Genomic DNA, 20,349 nt, shown 5'->3' on the forward strand with positions numbered 1-20,349 from the left:
GGAGACTGCTGCGTTGGGCATCACAGCATGGGGAGTAGGTGGCCAGCCCTCTGTGAAGAAAGAGATGGTTAGGGACTATTTAGAAAAGCTGGACGTGCACAAGTCCATGGGGCCGGACGCGTTGCATCCGAGAGTGCTAAAGGAATTGACGGCTGTGATTGCAGAGCCATTGGCCATTATCTTTGAAAACTCATGGCGAACGGGGGAAGTCCTGGATGACTGGAAAAAGGCTAATGTAGTGCCAATCTTTAAAAAAGGGAAGGAGGAGGATCCTGGGAACTACAGGCCAGTCAGTCTCACCTCAGTCCCTGGAAAAATCATGGAGCAGGTCCTCAAGGAATCAATCCTGAAGCACTTACACGAGAGGAAAGTGATCAGGAACAGTCACCATGGATTCACTAAGGGAAGGTCATGCCTAACTAATCTAATTGCCTTTTATGATGAGATTACTGGTTCTGTGGATGAAGGGAAAGCAGTGGATGTATTGTTTCTTGACTTTAGCAAAGCTTTTGACACGGTCTCCCACAGTATTCTTGTCAGCAAGTTAAAGAAGTATGGGCTGGATGAATGCACTATAAGGTGGGTAGAAAGTTGGCTAGATTGTCGGGCTCAACGGGTAGTGATCAATGGCTCCATGTCTAGTTGGCAGCCGGTATCAAGTGGAGTGCCCCAAGGTTCGGTCCTGGGGCCGGTTTTGTTCAATATCTTCATAAATGATCTGGAGGATGGTGTGGATTGCACTCTTAGCAAATTTGAGGATGATACTAAACTAGGAGGAGTGGTAGGGATAGGATACAGAGGGACCTAGACATATTGGAGGATTGGGCCAAAAGAAATCTGATGAGGTTCAACAGGACCCTGCACTTAGGACGGAAGAACCCAATGCACCGCTACAGACTAGGGACCGAATGGCTAGGCAGCAGTTCTGCGGAAAAGGACCTAGGGGTGACGGTGGACGAGAAGCTGGATATGAGTCAACAATGTGCCCTTGTTGCCAAGAAGGCCAATGGCATTTTGGGATGTATAAGTAGGGGCATAGCCAGCAGATCGAGGGACGTGATCGTTCCCCTCTATTCGACATTGGTGAGGCCTCATCTGGAGTACTGTGTCCAGTTTTGGGCCCCGCACTACAAGAAGGATGTGGATAAATTGGAGAGAGTCCAGCGAAGGGCAACAAAAATGATTAGGGGTCTGGAACACATGACTTATGAGGAGAGGTTGAGGGAACTGGGATTGTTTCGTCTGAAGAAGAGAAGAATGAGGGGGGATTTGATAGCTGCTTTCAACTACCTGAGAGGTGGTTCCAAAGAGGATGGTTCTAGACTATTCTCAGTGGTAGAAGAGGACAGGACAAGGAGTAATGGTCTCCAGTTGCAGTGGGGGAGGTTTAGGTTGGATATTAGGAAAAACTTTTTCACTAGGAGGGTGGTGAAACACTGGAATGCGTTGCCTAGGGAGGTGGTAGAATCTCCTTCCTTAGAAGTTTTTAAGGTCAGGCTTGACAAAGCCCTGGCTGGGATGATTTAATTGGGGATTGGTCCTGCTTTGAGCAGGGGGTTGGACTAGATGACCTCCTGAGGTCCCTTCCAACCCTGATATTCTATGATTCTATAAGTGGGTTTGATATGTTTTAGAGACCATTTATACTGCATTCACAGCTACATTTTGATGATTTATATATATTTACATTTTCCTTTTAAGTTTTTAGTTAAAAATGAGCATACAGCTGCATAACTGAAATCTATTACTACAACCAAGTATTGTACATTTTTATACAAATCATTGTAATTCTGTGAAATTCGCTGCCACAATGCACCCCCTGCAGCCTCAGAGGTGCAGGGGAGGGAGCTTTGTCTGAGCCAGCAGGAAAAAGAAAACCTTGGCCCTCCAAGGATTATGCCCCACTCCCTCTCTCGAGGGTAAGGGGGGACGGGAGGGCTCTGTGTCTGATTGGCTGGACAGAAGAGTGCAGCGTAAGTGCAACATAAGTCTGTTGGCTCCACTCAATTACAGACCTAAAAGTGGCAATTCTTCAACAAAAAAACTTCAAAAAGAGACTCCAACGAGAGACTGCTGAATTGGAATTAATTTGCAAACTGGATACAATTAATTTAGGCTTGAATAAAGACTAGGAGTGGATAGGTCATTATACAAAGTAAAACTATTTCCCCATGTTTATTCCCCCCCCACCCCGTTCCTCACACGTTCTTGTCAACTGCTGGAAATGGCCCACCTTGATTATCACTACAAAAGGTTTTTCTCCCCCAGCTCTCCTGCTGGTAATAGCTCATCTTACCTGATCACTCTTGTTACAGTGTGTATGGTAACACCCATTGTTTCATGTTCTCTGTGTACATAAATCTCCCCACTGTATTTTCCACTGCATGCATCAGATGAAGTGAGCTGTCGCTCATGAAAGCTTATGCTCAAATAAATTTGTTAGTCTCTAAGGTGCCACAAGTACTCCTTTTCTTTTCACCTTCCTCAGTAGCCCAAGGACCCGACAGGTAGCTTAGGTTGCAAAATTCATGCTGTGACAACTTGGCTGGTGCCAATAGAGGGTTCTTGTTCCCTGATAAACTAGAACTGAAAGCAGATTAGGAAAATGCAGCTCCTAAAGAAAGTGGGGAATGGGCTTGTGGCTAACTGGCCCCACTTAACCCTCATATGAGGAAAGGGCTGTGGGGTCCCACCAACAGTACTGAGACTTGATTAATAGTGTGGTGGCAGCCCTCTTCCACAGGAAGAAGTGGAGGGCAAACGGCAGCCCTCCATCAAGTGGTATGGATTACTAATGAAGGATGACCTGCATTGCACAAGTTATTGCCTGATAGTTCACTCATGTCACCTAATAAATCTGCAGCCCACCTGAACTTGTGTATTGTGTATTACTTGTGTATTGTCTTTCTTCCTGCACCGTCTGTCACAAAGTATGATTGAGGACAATAACTAAGCAGGATTCAAAAAGTTTAGATGTTTAAATGAATAACAGAACAGGTCTAAAAAAGAAAAGGAGTTCTTGTGGCACCTTAGAGACTAACAAATTTATTTGAGCATAAGCTTTCGTGAGCTACAGCTACTGCATGCATCCGATGAAGTGAGCTGTAGCTCACGAAAGCTTATACTCAAATAAATTTGTTAGTCTCTAAGATGCCACAAGTACTCCTTTTCTTTTTGCAGATACAGACTAAGACAGCTGCTACTCTGAAAACAGAACATGTCTAGTTACATGAGATAAGGTAAAAATGCATAAGTGTCATTGACAAGTTTAAATCAGGTATCCTTTAGATGTCCTGAACAATAATGAAATGATTTCACAGAAAGTTAGGCATGAATATAATTTTTAATTGCTTTCAAAATATATTACTGACTGAAATCCTTCCCAAACTTAGGCATCCTTAGTTTGCCCTCAGACATATATATATTTGGTAAGTCATCTCACAGCATAGGGGAAAAGGTTGAGTCCTTAGAAATAAAGCAGTTCATTAAAGCAGGAGACTCCATAATCCATAAAAAGTCGAACCACTTCAGCAAGAATCTGATTTATGACAGACTTTTAAAAAGCTTCTTTGTAGAATCATTTGCTCCTTTTTAGTGCAGGTCTTTGATGACACCAAAACATGTCCACTCCTTTCAGAGATGTATCAAACCATCCCTTTTTGTTAAATACATTTTTATGGAAGAAGTCATCAGATGGTGCTTGTTGCACACAGTCTTACAAATTGTTTGCTTTCACATGCAAGCAAATTTTTAGGTCTTGGAAGAAAATACTCTGTTGTTGGTTTTCTGATGCAGGCTCTTATGTGGGAGGAGCTATGGCAAGCAACAAGGGAGTTCTCTCTCTCTTCCTTAATCTTTCTAGAATCAATACCTGGGGAGAGAGTTGCATTGTGAAACCAGACACTGATGTTTGGGCTGAGATCCCTTAAGAGGGGACTGCCAGTGTGTGTGTGTTGCTTCTGACTACCTATGTTCAAGGACTGGTGTATATAGTGTAAAAGAAGTAAGTTACAGTAAAAATATATCCAGACTATTTGTCAGTGATTTCTCCTCCTCTGGGAAGCCTACCTGCAGAGCCCACTGACATCAGCTACCAGTCAGCAGAGAGGCTACACTATGCATTCTGAAAGATGGATAGATCCGATTTGTGGTAGAATCTGTTGCCAAATTTTAGTCAAGTTGTAAATTATGCATCTCAATTAGGTGGCACTACTAACTGGTACTCAAATGGGTATTATTACTTTGAAATGGATTTAAAAATAAGATAGTCCACTTCATCTTGTCCTGAAGTCAGACATTTCTCTTGCTATATTTTGTACAACTATACAAATATCAAACAGGAGAATGAGATTGCCACATTTCAGTGCATTTGAATGTGTAGCTGCTATCAAATCTCTTTTCCCCTTTTTATTGTGGTAGCATTCTCAAGATGTTCAAGGTTGGATATGCACATCTAGCCACAAAACAAAACAACCTCTCCCCCTTCCCCCCAGCCCCAATGCAGACAGGGTTCTGGAAAGATGATATACCCTATCTACCACCTTTATCTGTCTATGCCTCTCTGACATACTGGAACTCCACTTGCCAGCAGTACAAATACTTGATGTTTATGAATTAGGATATATTAAGATGTTTTATACTGTAAATTGGGTTATCTGCAATTGGTGAATTGGAAAATATTCACAATACAATGGTCCTGTTATGGGATCAGCACCCGCCTCTCGCGATCACCCCCTTCTGGTCAGGTGTGAGCTTGCTGTTTCTTAGTTCTTGGAATGGGGTGGCATCTTGCAAGCACCCGCCCCGGCAGATGGTTTCTTTGGCAGGCTTTCAGTGACTCAGTCTTCTGGCCGAGTCACAAACACTATCTGTAGGCGGAACAGAATGAACAACCCCTTCCGGGATATACAGTGTTTACCTTCCGCAAGGCTTCCTCCCTGGAGACACTGCCCTCTATAACAGTCTAACAGGGCCCATCAGAGTAGCCTCTGTTGGTGTATCTTTTTCAGCAGCTGTCCTGCCCTGGGCTCAGTATTTCACCAGACCAACAGGGCCCATCGCGGTACCCTCGCTTGGTCTGGCTAGCTTCTGGGCTCAGTCCCTGCAACCAGCCAGGAGCTCCTTCCTAGCTCCCCCAGTCTTCGGCAGCCCTCCCTGGGCTCAGCCCTGCTCACAGAGAGCTATCTCTGGTCCTGCTACTCTTCCAGCCAGCCAGAAACTTGATCCTCTCTCTTCCAGCTCCTGCCAGCTATTGACTGCTCTGTCTCTGCTACTTCTTTTTATATGGCACTCCTGGTCCCAGATTGGCCATTCTAGGCCACCCAGAGGACTTCTCTTTTGCTCTTTTGTGGGGAGGGATGAGGCAGGCCCGTGAGGCCTCCAGCAGGGGCCTTCAGATCTATTCCACCACATCACAGGTCCCTTTTAAAATTATTTTTTCTTTGATAGGATTTCAGTGTTTAAACTACTTTTTAGTAACATCAGAACTTCCTAGATCTGCCTTGAGAATTCTCATTTAATGGAAAGCCTCAATCTATCTATCTGGACTTCTTTTCACATTTAATACCACCAAATTTTATGCTTATCTTAACTTCTACTCATAAATCAAGTACAGTATTAAGTTAATTTTGAGGCTAGTTATATCTGGAACTCCATTTATGGTACAAATTATTCATTAAACAGATCTGTCTACTCTTCTTTGCCAGCAAAAAATAGAAACTATCCAACTTATTTTTCTAACTACTGTATCTAGAGAGATCTCGAAAATGTAGTTGCCAATGTTCAGTCAAATGATTGAGCCCACCCTGCTGTGGAAGTTCTTCCTCTTCTGGAACAACCTGAGCGTGAGATTCACCCCTGTACAGAGGACCGCTAATGCCTATACACCACTTAAATCCTCAATACAGAATTTAAGTAATGTATAGGACTTGTGCCAATCCTTTGCATGGGGGTGAACTACAGTCTCACCACTCGGCTCTCCAGACCTATCCTGAGATAGTTTTCTCACATTCAATTTTAAGAGAGTCATTCTTGTATTCTAGAGGATCCACTACAATTTCACACATACTCATTAATAAGTTCTCACTTGAAGAAGAGAATTTTGGAAAATCTGGATAACCTCATAAGATAACAGTGGTTCTAAAGCTATCTCAAAGTTAATATAATTTTTCCCCAGTTCCTGGAACTTTCTTCAGCAATATTATACACTCAGATTGATGCTCCCATGATGATTTATACAGTACTTTTCTTAGCCTTATATTTAACTCTCTTGACTAAAGTAGGGGTTAATTCGATTGTCCCTAACCAGCATACACTAAAAGAGGCTAGAGTATCCAAGACTGCCAGTGAGCTATTACTGAGCACAGAACGGGTGTTCTTTTTGCAAATGCACCAACTGCACTACTGTATCCAACTCATTATTTTGTAAAGCACTTTGAAATACCAGTACCTTGAGTCCAAAAAGTGCAACACAAAATCATATTCTCTTCTATTATATTATCTTCTGCTTGTATCAGCAATAGTTATCTGCTGTATTCTTTTATCAACTTTGAGCTGGAACATTGTTTCCCACTGTGGCGATGTAGTTGTCTATATGCTGCATCCTCAAAAGAAGAGTCTCTGATGTAGCATTTCCTCTGATGTAAGACTACAATACCTAGGGTCAGAGCTTCTTTAAAAGCACTGTATTCACCCTTTTCATCACACTCAAAATACTTGGTTCCAAAGGCTGTTAAAAAAGGAGTGCATTGTATGTCCCCCAAATTTCAAGTTGCCGTGTACTCTCCTCCTTAAATCAGAGGATGTTTTGGTCATTTTGGAATAACATTAAATCAGCATGGGTGAGACTGAACATTTGATCCTCATTTTTTAAGGTGCATTTTAAACACAGAGTTATGCATAATTACTTAAAATGACACTGCCCTAAACTATGTACTGTAGGGGAAGAGTAAGCACTACCAAATCACGATTTATGCTACTATAATGTATACACTTTTATAGTGTGCTACGTTAATGTGATGTTATACAAATTACTCACCAAAAAAAACTATGCTTAAAACATTCAGATTGCAAAGACAAACACTGAAAAAGCTAGGCAATGACAAAATTAAGGTTGTCTGCACATCCTTGTCTGCATGTCTTATGACACACACTTTAATTCATGATCACATACTATTTTTTCCACAGGACTACAGTCTCATTCAGTGACCAGGATAGATGGCGCTCAGTTAATGAGCAGCTATTCAATTCTATTATTTTATTTTGTTTTTTCCTCATTACTCAATGTGTGGCCCCACACCTTAATTACTGCATATTATCCAAACCCTACTCTGAACACAGAATTATTCATTTCTTCATGGGTGCTCATCACTATTGTATCTGAGATCTTGACAGGTTTCAGAGTAACAGCGGTGTTAGTCTGTATTCGCAAAAAGAAAAGGAGTACTTGTGGCACCTTAGAGACTAACCAATTTATTTGAGCATAAGCTTTCGTGAGCTACAGCTCACTTCATCGGATGCATACTGTGGAAAGTGTAGAAGATCTTTTTATACACACAAAGCATGAAAAAATGGGTGTTTACCATTACAAAACATTTTCTCTCCCCCCACCCCACTCTCCTCCTGGTAATAGCTTATCTAAAGTGATCACTCTCCTTACAATGTGTATGATAATCAAGGTGGGCCATTTCCAGCACAAATCCAGGGTTTAACAAGAACGTCTGGGGGCGGGGGGAGGGTAGGAAAAAAACAAGGGGAAATAGGTTACCTTGCATAATGACTTAGCCACTCCCAGTCTCTATTCAAGCCTAAGTTAATTGTATCCAATTTGCAAATGAATTCCAATTCAACAGTCTCTCGCTGGAGTCTGGTTTTGAAGTTTTTTTGTTGTAATATCGCAACTTTCATGTCTGTAATCGCGTGACCAGAGAGATTGAAGTGTTCTCCGACTGGTTTATGAATGTTATAATTCTTGACATCTGATTTGTGTCCATTTATTCTTTTAGTTAGAGACTGTCCAGTTTGACCAATGTAGATGGCAGAGGGGCATTGCTGGCACATGATGGCATATATCACATTGGTGGATGTGCAGGTGAACGAGCCTCTGATAGTGTGGCTGATGTTATTAGGCCCTGTGATGGTGTCCCCTGAATAGATAGGTGGGCACAGTTGGCAACGGGCTTTGTTGCAAGGATAGGTTCCTGGGTTAGTGGTTCCGTTGTGTGGTATGTGGTTGCTGGTGAGTATTTGCTTCAGGTTGGGGGGCTGTCTGTAGGCAAGAACTGGCCTGTCTCCCAAGATTTGTGAGAGTGTTGGGTCATCCTTCAGGGTGTAAAAAACGTCGAAAATAGGATTCTAGGTCACCACAGAACGGTATCATGTTCGTGGGGGTAGAGGGGCAAAAGGAGAGGCCCCGAGATAGGACAGCTGCTTCTGCTGGGCTAAGAGTATAGTTGGATAGGTTAACAATATTGCTGGGTGGGTTGAGGGAACCATTGCTGTGGCCTGCACATCCACCAATGTGATATATGCCATCATGTGCCAGCAATACCCCTTTGCCACGTACATTGGTCAAACTGGACAGTCTCTAACTAAAAGAATAAATGGACACAAATCAGATGTCAAGAATTATAACATTCATAAACCAGTCGGAGAACACTTCAATCTCTCTGGTCACGCGATTACAGACATGAAAGTTGCGATATTACAACAAAAAAACTTCAAAACCAGACTCCAGCGAGAGACTGTTGAATTGGAATTCATTTGCAAATTGGATACAATTAACTTAGGCTTGAATAGAGACTGGGAGTGGCTAAGTCATTATGCAAGGTAACCTATTTCCCCTTGTTTTTTCCTACCCTCCCCCCCGCCCCCAAGACGTTCTTGTTAAACCCTGGATTTGTGCTGGAAATGGCCACCTTGATTATCATACACATAGTAAGGAGAGTGATCACTTTAGATAAGCTATTACCAGCAGGAGAGTGGGCTAGGGGAAGAGAAAACCTTTTGTAGTGGTAAACACCCATTTTTTCATGCTTTGTGTGTATAAAAAGATCTTCTACACTTTCCACAGTATGCATCCGATGAAGTGAGCTGTAGCTCATGAAAGCTTATGCTCAAATAAATTGGTTAGTCTCTAAGGTGCCACAAGTACTCCTTTTCTTTTTGAGATCTTGACAGATATTTATTTATTTATTTTAAAACACCCCCATGAGGTGAGGGGAGGGGATAGTATTAGCCCTATTTTACACAGAGGGAAAGCAGGCACAAAGAGATTAAGATCAAAAGTATCCACTAATTTTGGGTGCCCAATTTGAGACGTCTAGAACCTGATTTTTCAAAGTTATTTAGCATTACAGATTGCACAAACAACCTTAATTCTGGCATATCCTCATTTCTAAGCGCTTGACTTTGCAACCTGAATAATCATAGAAACATAGGTTTGGGAAAGTCATTTAGTCCAGCGTCTTGCAGTGAGGCAGGATGGAGTAAACTTAGACATCCCTGATAGATATTTATCTAATTTGTTCTTTAAAATCTCCAATGACGGTGATTCCACAACATCCCTTGGTAATCCATTCCAGTAATAATTATTAATTATGTTATTTTAACATAGTTGTATGTAATAGCTTTTAAATCAAGCTGAACACCCCCACCACCATCCCTGAAATCTCATCATTTGGAATGTAGTAACTAATAGCAGTCATCATCTACGTGGAACAGCACTAGAGAGGCATAAGATACATACTTTACCATTGGGTTTTACAGATATTTGCTAACAGCAGTGGAATGCTAGACTCAGGAGACCACTTTTGCTAATTTCCCTCTGACCTGTTTCTGGCACAGGCCTGTCTCTTTCCCCCACCCCTGGCTCCTTATCCCAGTCCCACTCTCCTCAAATAGCCAGTCCCAGTCACCACTCTTCTGGCTTTTGATTACATTCCCAGTCTTCTTGTCCAGCCAGACCCAGCTGCCCCATCCTGGCTTCTCATTTGATTTGTTTCATTCCCTACTCCCCCGGCCATCAATCATCCCCATGTCCGCGTTCATCATCCACACTGGCTCCCAGACCCAGTCTCCCACTATTAATTCCTTTTACAATTTCAAAGTCCCACCCACCTATCTATCTCTTTACCCAACCAGTACCAGTTTTCCCCTTACACCCTGACTCCTCATCAGAACTATTTCCCTCCATCCTCCCAACTTCCTTCCCCAATTCCCAATAGTTTTCAGTCCCAATCTCCTTGCCCAGACATTTTTAGTCTTACCCTGTGGCTCCCCCCCACCCCGAACCAGTTTCTCCCACTCCCAGTGTCCTTGCACCGTAAGTCCTGTCCTCCAACCCCAGCTCCCAGTCCCAGTTTCCCTCTTCCCCCCATCCCCAAATCTCCAGTCCCAGTCTTCCCCCCACAAGCTCTTTGTCTCAATCTATTCCCCCAACCCATTCTCCCCAAGGTCTGGCTCTTGTCTCCCTTGTCTTTAGTTCAGGTGGCTTCCTCCTACACGCTCCCTGGGCTCAACAGGGGGGGTGTCACTGAGAGCACAGGAGAGATGGGCTCCCTGCTTTCTAGTTCCAGTGCCCCGACCTGGATCCAGTATGGTCCAGAGCAGCAAGGAACTACGACAGGGAAAACTCTGTTCAGTCGTGATGGAATCTTCAGGGAATTTAGCTATGAACATCTAAGAAGTCTCTAAGAACATCTAAGAAGCATCCGAATAGTGGTTTTTCATAGCCTTATTGCTTGTCTAAATTTTGGTGGATTTTCACAGGAACGGCAATAGGCACACACCTGACAAAAGGCCACTCCCTTGCCAAATTTAAAATCCCATCTCCAAAGCATGGGGGCATTAGAGTTTTTCAAAGAAAAAGTAGCTGTTAAATTAACATAACAACTTCTTTTCCCCTAGCATCATTCTCCGAAAAGGATGAGTTGTTTTGGGTGAAATTTTCCAAAAAAGTTCAACCTGAGGCAGACACCCAAATTTCAGCCCAAACAGTTAAAGGTTGGCAAAATTGTAAGCAACTGAAAACAGAGTCTTCTAATGGGATGTGTCAGGTAACTTTAATAACAGGCAGTGTTACCCCCCACCCCACACATACACTATAAAAAAAAGTATTCCTGTTCATGCATTATGAATTACATTACAGATTTTATTTATGACCATTACTAAGTTAATTTTTCTAATTTATACAAATTGTTGATATGAAGTCAGTTTGTTTCCCTCTTGCTAACTTCATTATCTTTAAAATAAAAGTAACATACATTTCTTTCTGTGGTGTACTTTACATATTTTAACTGGCACTTGTTTTGATTTTGAATTTTATATTATGGCTGGAGAGGTTAGCATTCTGGAGGAATTCAAAATAGGTTCATAACACAGTACGCTGACACAAGATCTTAACATATGATGTTCTAATTGGTAGTATAGTAGTTGATAGTTCATTTTATATGTAAGTGTTCATAGCAAAAAGTGTTCTTGTCCACCAAATTTAACTCTGCATTTTACATTGTAATTAGGATAAAATTCCATAGGCTAACCAGATATCTAAATCACTAAAAAACAAACAAACAAAAAACCCAACAAACCCCCCCCCCCCGACCTCTCTTTGGATGAGCAAACTGAAAGTTTGAAATTAAAATGAATTTTAAAACACAACTCATTTAAATTTTATATTTTTAATAAATCTTCAAAATGGAAGAAGATCAGACATTCAATTTCTGATATTACAGTGTCCAGTTAAATTTGCTTGTTCCCTGTACTGAAGCAAGTCACACCTTAGAGAAATCACCCTGCTCAGTATTGGGACACAGGCAAAATCCTTCATGATTGCTTTCCAACACAACAGATGAGCAGAAAATGAGCCATTTGCTCTGGCTGGTGTGACATGAATTTGTAGTTCCAGAAAATATTCCATAAGGAATTTAGATGAGAATTCTATGCATATACGTTCACAATTTACTTCCACTGAAAAAGTTCAATAAAGTAGAAAGAGGAAATAAAAATGAACTAAAAAAAGGCTCCAGGCTATGGCAGCTCAACTTACAGCAGTCAGATAATGACCTGTCATGTCCACTCTGCAACTTTTCACAAAATAGAACTTAAACAAGGATGGAAAAGGAACTAGCAAAGTCATTTTAACTACCATGATGTATGTGTAAATCTTTTGCTATACTGGTCTTTTACAAAACTTTAAACTGGGAGGATGTACGGAAGAAGGGTAATGAAACATTATGTAACTCCCACTACCCTCATCTAATTTTTACAAAGAGATCTTGTACCTTAAAGAAGTAGTGTTTAGACCAATCATATACTATTCTGGAATGCAAAAGAATTTGTTGTTTAAAAGAAGCTTCTAAAAGTCTCTCTCAATACCATTATTCTAAAATACTGGAAATTTTATGATTTAGGGCATGGAGATTTGGCAGTATTGGAAGCACAGAGTAATCCTTTTCCAAGGGAGGTAGGTGATGTTATTAAAATGCTAGCTAATAGGCTTATTTCAGCTTTCATGTGAGGTAACAAAAACAACAATGTTTCTGAGATGAGAAAGCTTGTCAGACCTCAGTGGTGAGCATCACCCATTCCATAAAAGTGACAGGCAGTATTACCGGCAGAGAAGATGTTGCCCTCATGCCCTGCAGCAAAGTCACTGTCTGTCTATTCTCTGACAGACAGGGTAATATGGGAATATGTTACATTGGTGGGAAAATAACTTACAAGATTGCTGGAGAGTCTTGTGACATATCATGAGCAAAACAGAAGTAGCCTACAAAGTGCTTGTGACAGAGAGCAACTTAAAGCATATGTTTATTACCATCACATTTCATCTTTGTATTGCTTCCACCTGCAAACATTCAGTAATATCTCAAAAACTACTTTTATTGTTAGGTCAACACGATGTCACCATTACCCAATTTCTAAAACTGGAAAAAAAACAAAACGGTTACCTACCTTTCATAACTGGTGCTTCGAGATGTGTTGCTCATGTCCATCCCATTGTAGGTGTGCGTGTGCCCACATATGTGGCCGTCTGAGACTTTTGCCTTAGCGGTATCCATAGGGCTGGCTGTAGCGCCCTCTGGAGAGCCGCACTCATGCCGCAGTATATCAGGCGCTGCCGACTCTGCGTCCTCTCAGTTCCTTCTTGCCGACAACTCTGATAGAGAGTCAGGAGGGTGGGTAATGGAATGGACATAAGCAACACATCTCAAAGAACAACAGTTACACAAGGTAGGTAACCATTTTTGATTCTTTGAGTGCTTGCTCATGTCCATTCCATTGTAGGTGGGCTCAGAGTTCACAGTCTCGCAGACTGGAGCACTGCTCTGTGGAAACCAGCATCAGCCCGACATACTCAGTGCATAGTGCGAAGCAAACATGAGGATGGACGTGGTCACGGCGTGGCAGATTTCCTGGATCGGCACCTGAGAGGCTCACTTGACTAGGGCGCAAGCGTCACGATCGCTGGTGGGGGCACCTTTGCCAGCTCATAGTAGTAGCCGATGCAAGAAGTGATCTAGGACAAGATTCTTTGGGTAGACACTGGGCAACCTTTCATCCGGTCTGTGACAGCAACAAACAGTTGTGTAGATTTACGGAACAGCTTCATCCTCTCTATGTAGAAGGCCGGTGACTCCGGACAGCCAGAGTATGCAGCCTGCATTCCTCATCTGTAGTATGAGGCTTTGGGCAGAAGATCAGTAGGTATATGTCCTGACCAGTATAGAACTGAGAGACACCGTGGACAGAAAAGCCAGGTGTGGACTCAGCTGGACCTTGAATAGAAGACTTTATAAGGCAGCTCCAACGTGCGCGCCCTGAACTCAGACACTCTATGGGCCAAAGTTATAGTGATCAAAAAGGAGATCTTCCAGGAGAGAAGCAGAAGGAAGCAGGAAGCCAGGGGCTCAAAGGAGGACCCCGCGAGCCTGGACAGCACAAGATTCAGGTCCCCCTGGTTCTGGATATGCTGGTTAAGGCACTCCAGACCTTTCAGGAACTGTGCTGCCATGGGATGGGAAAAGACCGACCTGCTGTGAAATGCTGGATGGAAAGCCGAAATGGCTGCCAGGTGCACCCTGATGAAGGACAGAGACATGCTCTGGAGCTTAAGATACAGCAAATAGTCCAAGATGTCATGCTGGGGCTATAAGGATGACCATTGCTCTGTCTTGCTTCACCTTGAGCAGGACTCTGTGGATTAACGGCACCGGTGGGAAGGCGTACATCAGCGCTCCTGACCACAGAATCAGGAAGGTATCCGACAGGGAGCCATTTTCCCTGCTCAGCACAGAACAGAACACATGGCATTTCCTGTTCTGTCTGGATGTGAACAGGTCCACCTGGGGAAAGCCCCACCTGTGGAAAACTAGGCTGACCACCTCTGGATGGAGCAAACATTCGTGGCGAGATGAGAAGGTTCTGCTTAGTCGATTCGCCAGGACATTCTTGGCTCCAGGAAGGTGGGTGGGAACCAAATAAATGGTGTGCTGCACACAAAAGTCCCAGAGGCTGAGCACTTTCTGACAGAGGGCTGAAGACCTGGCACCACCCTGCCTGCTGATGTAGTACACTGTGGCAGTATTGTCCATCAGGATTTGCACCACTTTGCCTTCCAGGTGGGGCAAAAAAGCCTGGCATGCCAGGCGAACTGCCCTGAGATCTCTGACATTGATATGGAGGCCTAGGTTGTGTTGCAGCCAACAGCCCTGGGTGTTGAGCTCGCCCAGACAGGCGCCCCAACCCAGATCTGACGTGTCCGAGACCAAGACGAGCAAGGGCGATGGGGTTGCAAAGGGAACTCCTGGCAGCACCGACTTGGCATCCTGCCACCAATCCAGAGAGGAGAGGACGTGGCTTGGCACCATGACCACTCAGTCCAGGGGTTGCCTGCTTGGAATGTACACCGAGGAAGCCAAGCTTGCAGGCGCCTTAGATGAAGCTCGGTGTGACTTACCACATAGGTGCATGTGGCCATGTGGCCCATCAGACACAGGCACATGTAGGCTGTGGTGAGCGGTTGGCTCTTTATGTGACCGAACAAGTCCATATAGCTTAAAAGCGCGCTTCTGGTAGAAAGGCCCTGGCCTGCATGGAGTTGAGAACCGCTCTGATTAACTCTATGCCTTGAATGAGTGTTAACATGGATTTTTCTGTGTTTATTAGGAGACCCAGATCACTACAGGTGGAGCGCACCAGACTGAGGCTCCTCTGGACCTGCTCTGGAGACCTGTCCTCGATGAGCCAATTGTTGAGATGGGGGAGATTTGGACCCCTTGATGCCTCAGGTAAGCCGCCACCTGCGCCACACATTTTGTGAACACCCTGGGGGCCGAGGACAGGTCAAAGGGTAGCACTGTAAACTGGAAGTGGCGCCCCGCCACTAAGAAAGGCAGGATATGTCTGTGTCCTAGGAATATGGAGATAGGAAAGTAAGCATCCTTCAAGTCAAGAGCAGTGTACCAGTCCCCCAGATCCAGGGAAGGGATGATGGAGGCCAGGGATACCATGAGGAACTTCAATTACATGAGAGACATGTTGAGGCCCTGCAGGTTCAGAATGGGTCTGAGTCCCCCTTTTGCCTTCAGGATTAGGAAGTAGCGGGAGTAGAATCCTCTTCCTTGCATATCCTGAAGAGTCTCCTCCATGGCCCCCAGGCATTGGAAGTTCTCGACCTCCCGAACGAGGAGTTGCTCATGAGAAGAGTCCCTGAAGAGGGACGGGGAAGTGGGGGGACGAGAAGGAGGGGCAGCCAAAAACTGCAGGGTGTAGCCCCGAGCCACTATGTCCAGGACCCAACAGTCTGACGTAACCCACAACCAGGCTGAGTGGTAGGGGAAAAGTCGGTCGAAGAAAGGGCAGGAAGGATCCGGACAGTTGGCTGGTGCATCGCTCCTGAGTGCACCCTCAAAATGAGCGCTTCTGGCCCCCGGGAGCTTAGCCAGGCCAGGCTGTGCAGGAGATTGAGATGACGAAGGGCAGCAGCAGTTAAACCCAGTGTCCCTTTTTCTTGCAGGCCCCTGTCGAGGCTGCTACTGTCTAGATGGCGGAGGAGGCCGGAACGGCTGCCTGGACATCTGACGAGTGTGCGTCCCCAGGGAGCGAAGGGTTACCCTTGTATCCTGCAGGCCATGCAGATGTGTATCTGTTTGGTCGGAAAATAGGCCAACACCATCAAACGGGTGGTCCTGGATAGAGGCCTGCATCTCCTAGGACAGGCTGGCGGTCTGGAGCCAGGAACTGCACTGCATGACCACGGCTGAGGCAACCACTTGGGCAGCTGAATCGACTGTGTCCCAGGCCATCTAGAGAGAGCACAGGGCTGCTGCAGTCCCCTCTTCCACCAGGGTTGCGAACTCCTGGGCCGCCCCCTGGGACATGGAGTCCTTCAACCTGAGGAGAGAGTCCCACAGGTCAAAACTGTAGCAGAGGGCCTGGTGGTTTGCTACCTGAAACTGGAGGTTGGCCGTAGAATAAATTTTTGACCAAACAAATCCAGTCTCTTAGTCTCTTTATTTTTAGGGGTGGAGCTGGCGGGCCCCTGTTTGTCCATTTTGTTGGCCGCTGACACGACCAATGACCCTGGTGGCAGATGAGTGTACAAGTACTCGAACCCTTTTGCAGGAACGAAGTACTTCTTTTCTGCCTTTTTAGAGGTGGGCGGGATGGAGGATGGGGTTTGTCAGATAGTTTGGCAATGTTCAGGACCCGCTCATATACTGGCAGTGCGACCCAGTCTGGGGAGGATGTGGAGAGCACACTAAATAATGTGTCCGTCTGCTCCTCCATCTCCTCCGCCTTGATGGCCAAGTTGGATGCCACCCTGTGGAGTAGCACCTGATGCTCACAGAAATTGCCTGGTGGGCTAGCTCTAGAAGGCCCCGCCACCACCTTGTCCAGGGAGGAGGAGGATTATTGGATGACCGGGGGAGGTCTGGCAGTGTACTCACCTGTTGGTGCGGGAGGCCTTGGGGTGGGTACCGGATCCTCACCCGTGACGGCCGCCAGGACATCCTGCACTGAGCCCGGTGCCGTGGGTACCAGGAGCACTGTCTTCGGCCTGTCTGACTCAGCGACTGAAGGCTGGCAGGAGTGGGGCACTGACATGACGGGAACGCCCCATGCATTCCAATAAGGCCATTGGGTCAGCCACTGGCTCTGCTGCCAGGTCGGCACCGATGTCACAGATGCACCCTCTGAAGCCCAATCATGTTGCCTGGGCAAAGGGCTGATTTGTGCCTCCAAGCCTGAGACGTTGTCACCCTCTGGCGACCAGGGCAGGGTTGTGGAGGCTTGACTCTGACAGCTCACCATCACCACCGGAGACCGGTGATGGGAACAGTCCGAATGGTGCTGGGGGTAGGGGAAGCAGTGCTGCTTCGAGGAGCGCCCTCAAGGTCTCAGTGACTGCAACCGACTGTGCGATGAAGACTGGGGCCAGGGAGATCAACGATGCCTGGGCGAGCTTTGGCGCAACGACGGGGATCGGGAGCACGGTGCCGACAACTCATAGTGGCGAGCTGGAGACCTAGGTTGACGCGGAGACCAAGAATGTGGCGACCTAGGGCTCTGTCTTGGCTCTGGAGAACGGCGGTGCTCGCCTGTTTTGTGCAAAGCCTTGCCGGTAGGCTTGCCCTTATGGGAAGCCTTAGCTGGTTCCATAGCTGCACGCAGTGCCAGCTTCAGTGGAGGTTCTCCAGGTGCCAGGGCCTTGGAGGAGGTTGACAGCGCCATCGATCTAGGCCCTTTATCGCTCCCTGGAGTTGGTGGCAGGCCATTCAGGGAGAGGAACTCCCCAAGCCCGAGCCCTTTAGAGGGTATGAAGTGGGTGTAAGGCCCCAGCAGTGTCCTTTGCGCAGAGCCCCTTGGGTGGGCTTGGTTGGTGCCACCCTCTTACTCTTTTTCTTCAGCACCGGCAACAGGGATTGGTGCCAGGAGGACCCTAGTGCCGGAGGTGTGCTGTGCACCGAAGTTGAAGTGCTGGGTGCCAGTTCTGGCCACGACAGCTCCAAAGCTGGGCGCAGGGGAACCTGCATCAAGAGTGCCCTAAGACGGTGTCGCACTCTCTTTGTGTCTGCGGACGAAAGTTCTAGCAGATGCGACAGCGCTCCTTTATATGGGTTTTCCCAAGGCACTGTAGACAACTCTTGTGCAGGTCACTAACAGGCACAGGCATGTTACACGAAGAGCAGGGATTGAAACCAGGAGACTGAGGCATGCCCCGCCAGGGGAAAAGTCCCTACTGGGACATTACCTAACTAACATTTAACAGGTACTTAAGAACTAACTAACAAAGATTAAACTATTTGCAGGTAAAGCACAAGGCTAAGCTAGACGAGAAACTGCTGACCACTTGCGAAGCAAGGGACAGAGGTGCTCCCACTGACTACCACGGGTGGTAAGAAGAAACTGAGAGGGCGCAGGGCCGGTGGCACCCAATATATCGTGCCATGAGCATGGCACTCCCGAGGGCGCCATAGCCAGCCCTCCAGGTATTGCTAAGGCAAAAGTCTCTGATGGCCACACATGTGGGCATGGACACACCTACAATGGAATCAACATGAGCAAGCACTCAAAGAAGAACTATAATTAGGAAGGTAGATAATGTAATCACCTTTATTAGGACAATAAAATCATTATGCAAAACCTCGTGTATTATAACTTCACTTTTTATTGAACCAATAAGTACCACATAATCTATTTGTCCAATTTTTTTCTAGGGCCAATACACCTGAACACTCATTGTCTAGGAAAAGTTAAAATTTGTTTATCTGAATTAACATTCATGCTATAGTGATTATTTAAATTGAATTTAAGCAGATGAATAGCAAAGGGAAAAATTAAATTTCCTTTATTACTTTCCATTTGGAAATATTACTTTTTAAAGTCTGATTTCTCCACTGAAGGGAAGGAGACTGCATTAGTGTCTTCTTGGCAAATGCTGAAACGTGCAATCCTATTTCACTGCAGTAATCCTTACAGGAAACTTTGTTGTGACATACCAAAAATTGGATTTAGTGGTTGAGTGAGAGATTGAAAATGCTTGTGGCTCAAGTCTGCTATTCATCCAAAGGTCAGACAGAGTGCAGCAAACAATGCCAGATTCCTTACAATGTTCCTGCCTAATGGACTTGTATTCAGCCCAGAAGGAAGTCCCCTTCCTATTGGGAGAAAAAGCCCTAGAATTCATAAGTATTTATTGGATGTTGAAATATATGCAGGGTATTATGTGTAAAATATATTCTATAAAGCAAGACAACAGATTGAAATTGGAAGAGAAAGAAAACATTAAGCCTTTTAAAATTATTTTCATATAAAGGAAGGACTGTACGAAAAGTTTAATTCAGCTGACATGATCTTGTTAGACACAATGTAGCATAATAGATGAGAGAAAAATATGGTATGCTAAAAAGAAAGACATCTCTTAATATGGACAGTAACATAGCTTTTTTTCAATAGTTTCTTTACACAGCTTTGCAAGAAAAAAATTCTTTGTTAAGTAACTAAACAAAGCCACAAGGAGTCCCCATAAGACAACTTTCTCAGTACCTATCATATTCATCATTTTCTCACTCAAATATAATTAAAATTGGCTATGTTGAAAATAGTGCAATAAATCAAACTTAATTGTTAAATATTAATTTTAAGAATGGGTCTTTATGAATTAAAAATGAAAATCAGTCTCAGTAATAAACATCTTGTTTGGTATATTTTTAAATGTGAAGTAATCCTTAATATAAGTACAGTAAATATCTGTGGTCATTGTAGCTTGTAAATTCAATTTTATTTTTTCAAAACATTTCATCTTACATCAAAATATCTAAAAATTAACACACTTTACAGAAAAATAATGTTGAATTAATTTTCATGGTAAATTATTCAGCAAGCATAGCATTTTATCTGCATAGTTTGGCCAGCTACGCCAAATACACATTTGGAGTTTCAAAAAGTGCCCTTTTGCAAAAACACTGAAAAAATACGAGGCAGAACATTTTAACTAATGTTATAAAGAAACCCTTTTGGTTTAAGAGGTGACAGGAATTCAATATCAATTATAATTCACTCCAGGAGTGCCCATTTTATTTAAGTGGTATTCAAGAAAGACTGCTTGATGTCCAAACTATAGGTGACAGCTAATTTCCAGTGTCCATCTTTGTATCTTCTTGAGGAAGAATGATTTGATTAACGCCCAGCAAAGCAAAGTATTTTATTTTTCCAATTGTAAAAGGACACCAGCAACTTGAAAATCCCATTTGTGCTTGAAAATTTTATATCTACTTTAGTTATAAATAACTGTACACCTAAGAAAGATTATTAGAAGCTAAAGAAGTTAGTAGAAAAAGATCCTCT

At 44.3% G+C, this 20,349-nt stretch overlaps 1 protein-coding gene across 1 annotated transcript in view; it reads right to left on the minus strand.

Moving 5' to 3' along the window:
* Positions 1-20,349, minus strand: part of PHF14 (PHD finger protein 14) — a 295,920-nt gene that overhangs the window by 73,605 nt on the left and 201,966 nt on the right. The window lies entirely within an intron of this gene.

This window comes from Eretmochelys imbricata, chromosome 2 (assembly GCF_965152235.1).
Source record: "Eretmochelys imbricata isolate rEreImb1 chromosome 2, rEreImb1.hap1, whole genome shotgun sequence".
NCBI lineage: Eukaryota > Metazoa > Chordata > Testudines > Cheloniidae > Eretmochelys > Eretmochelys imbricata.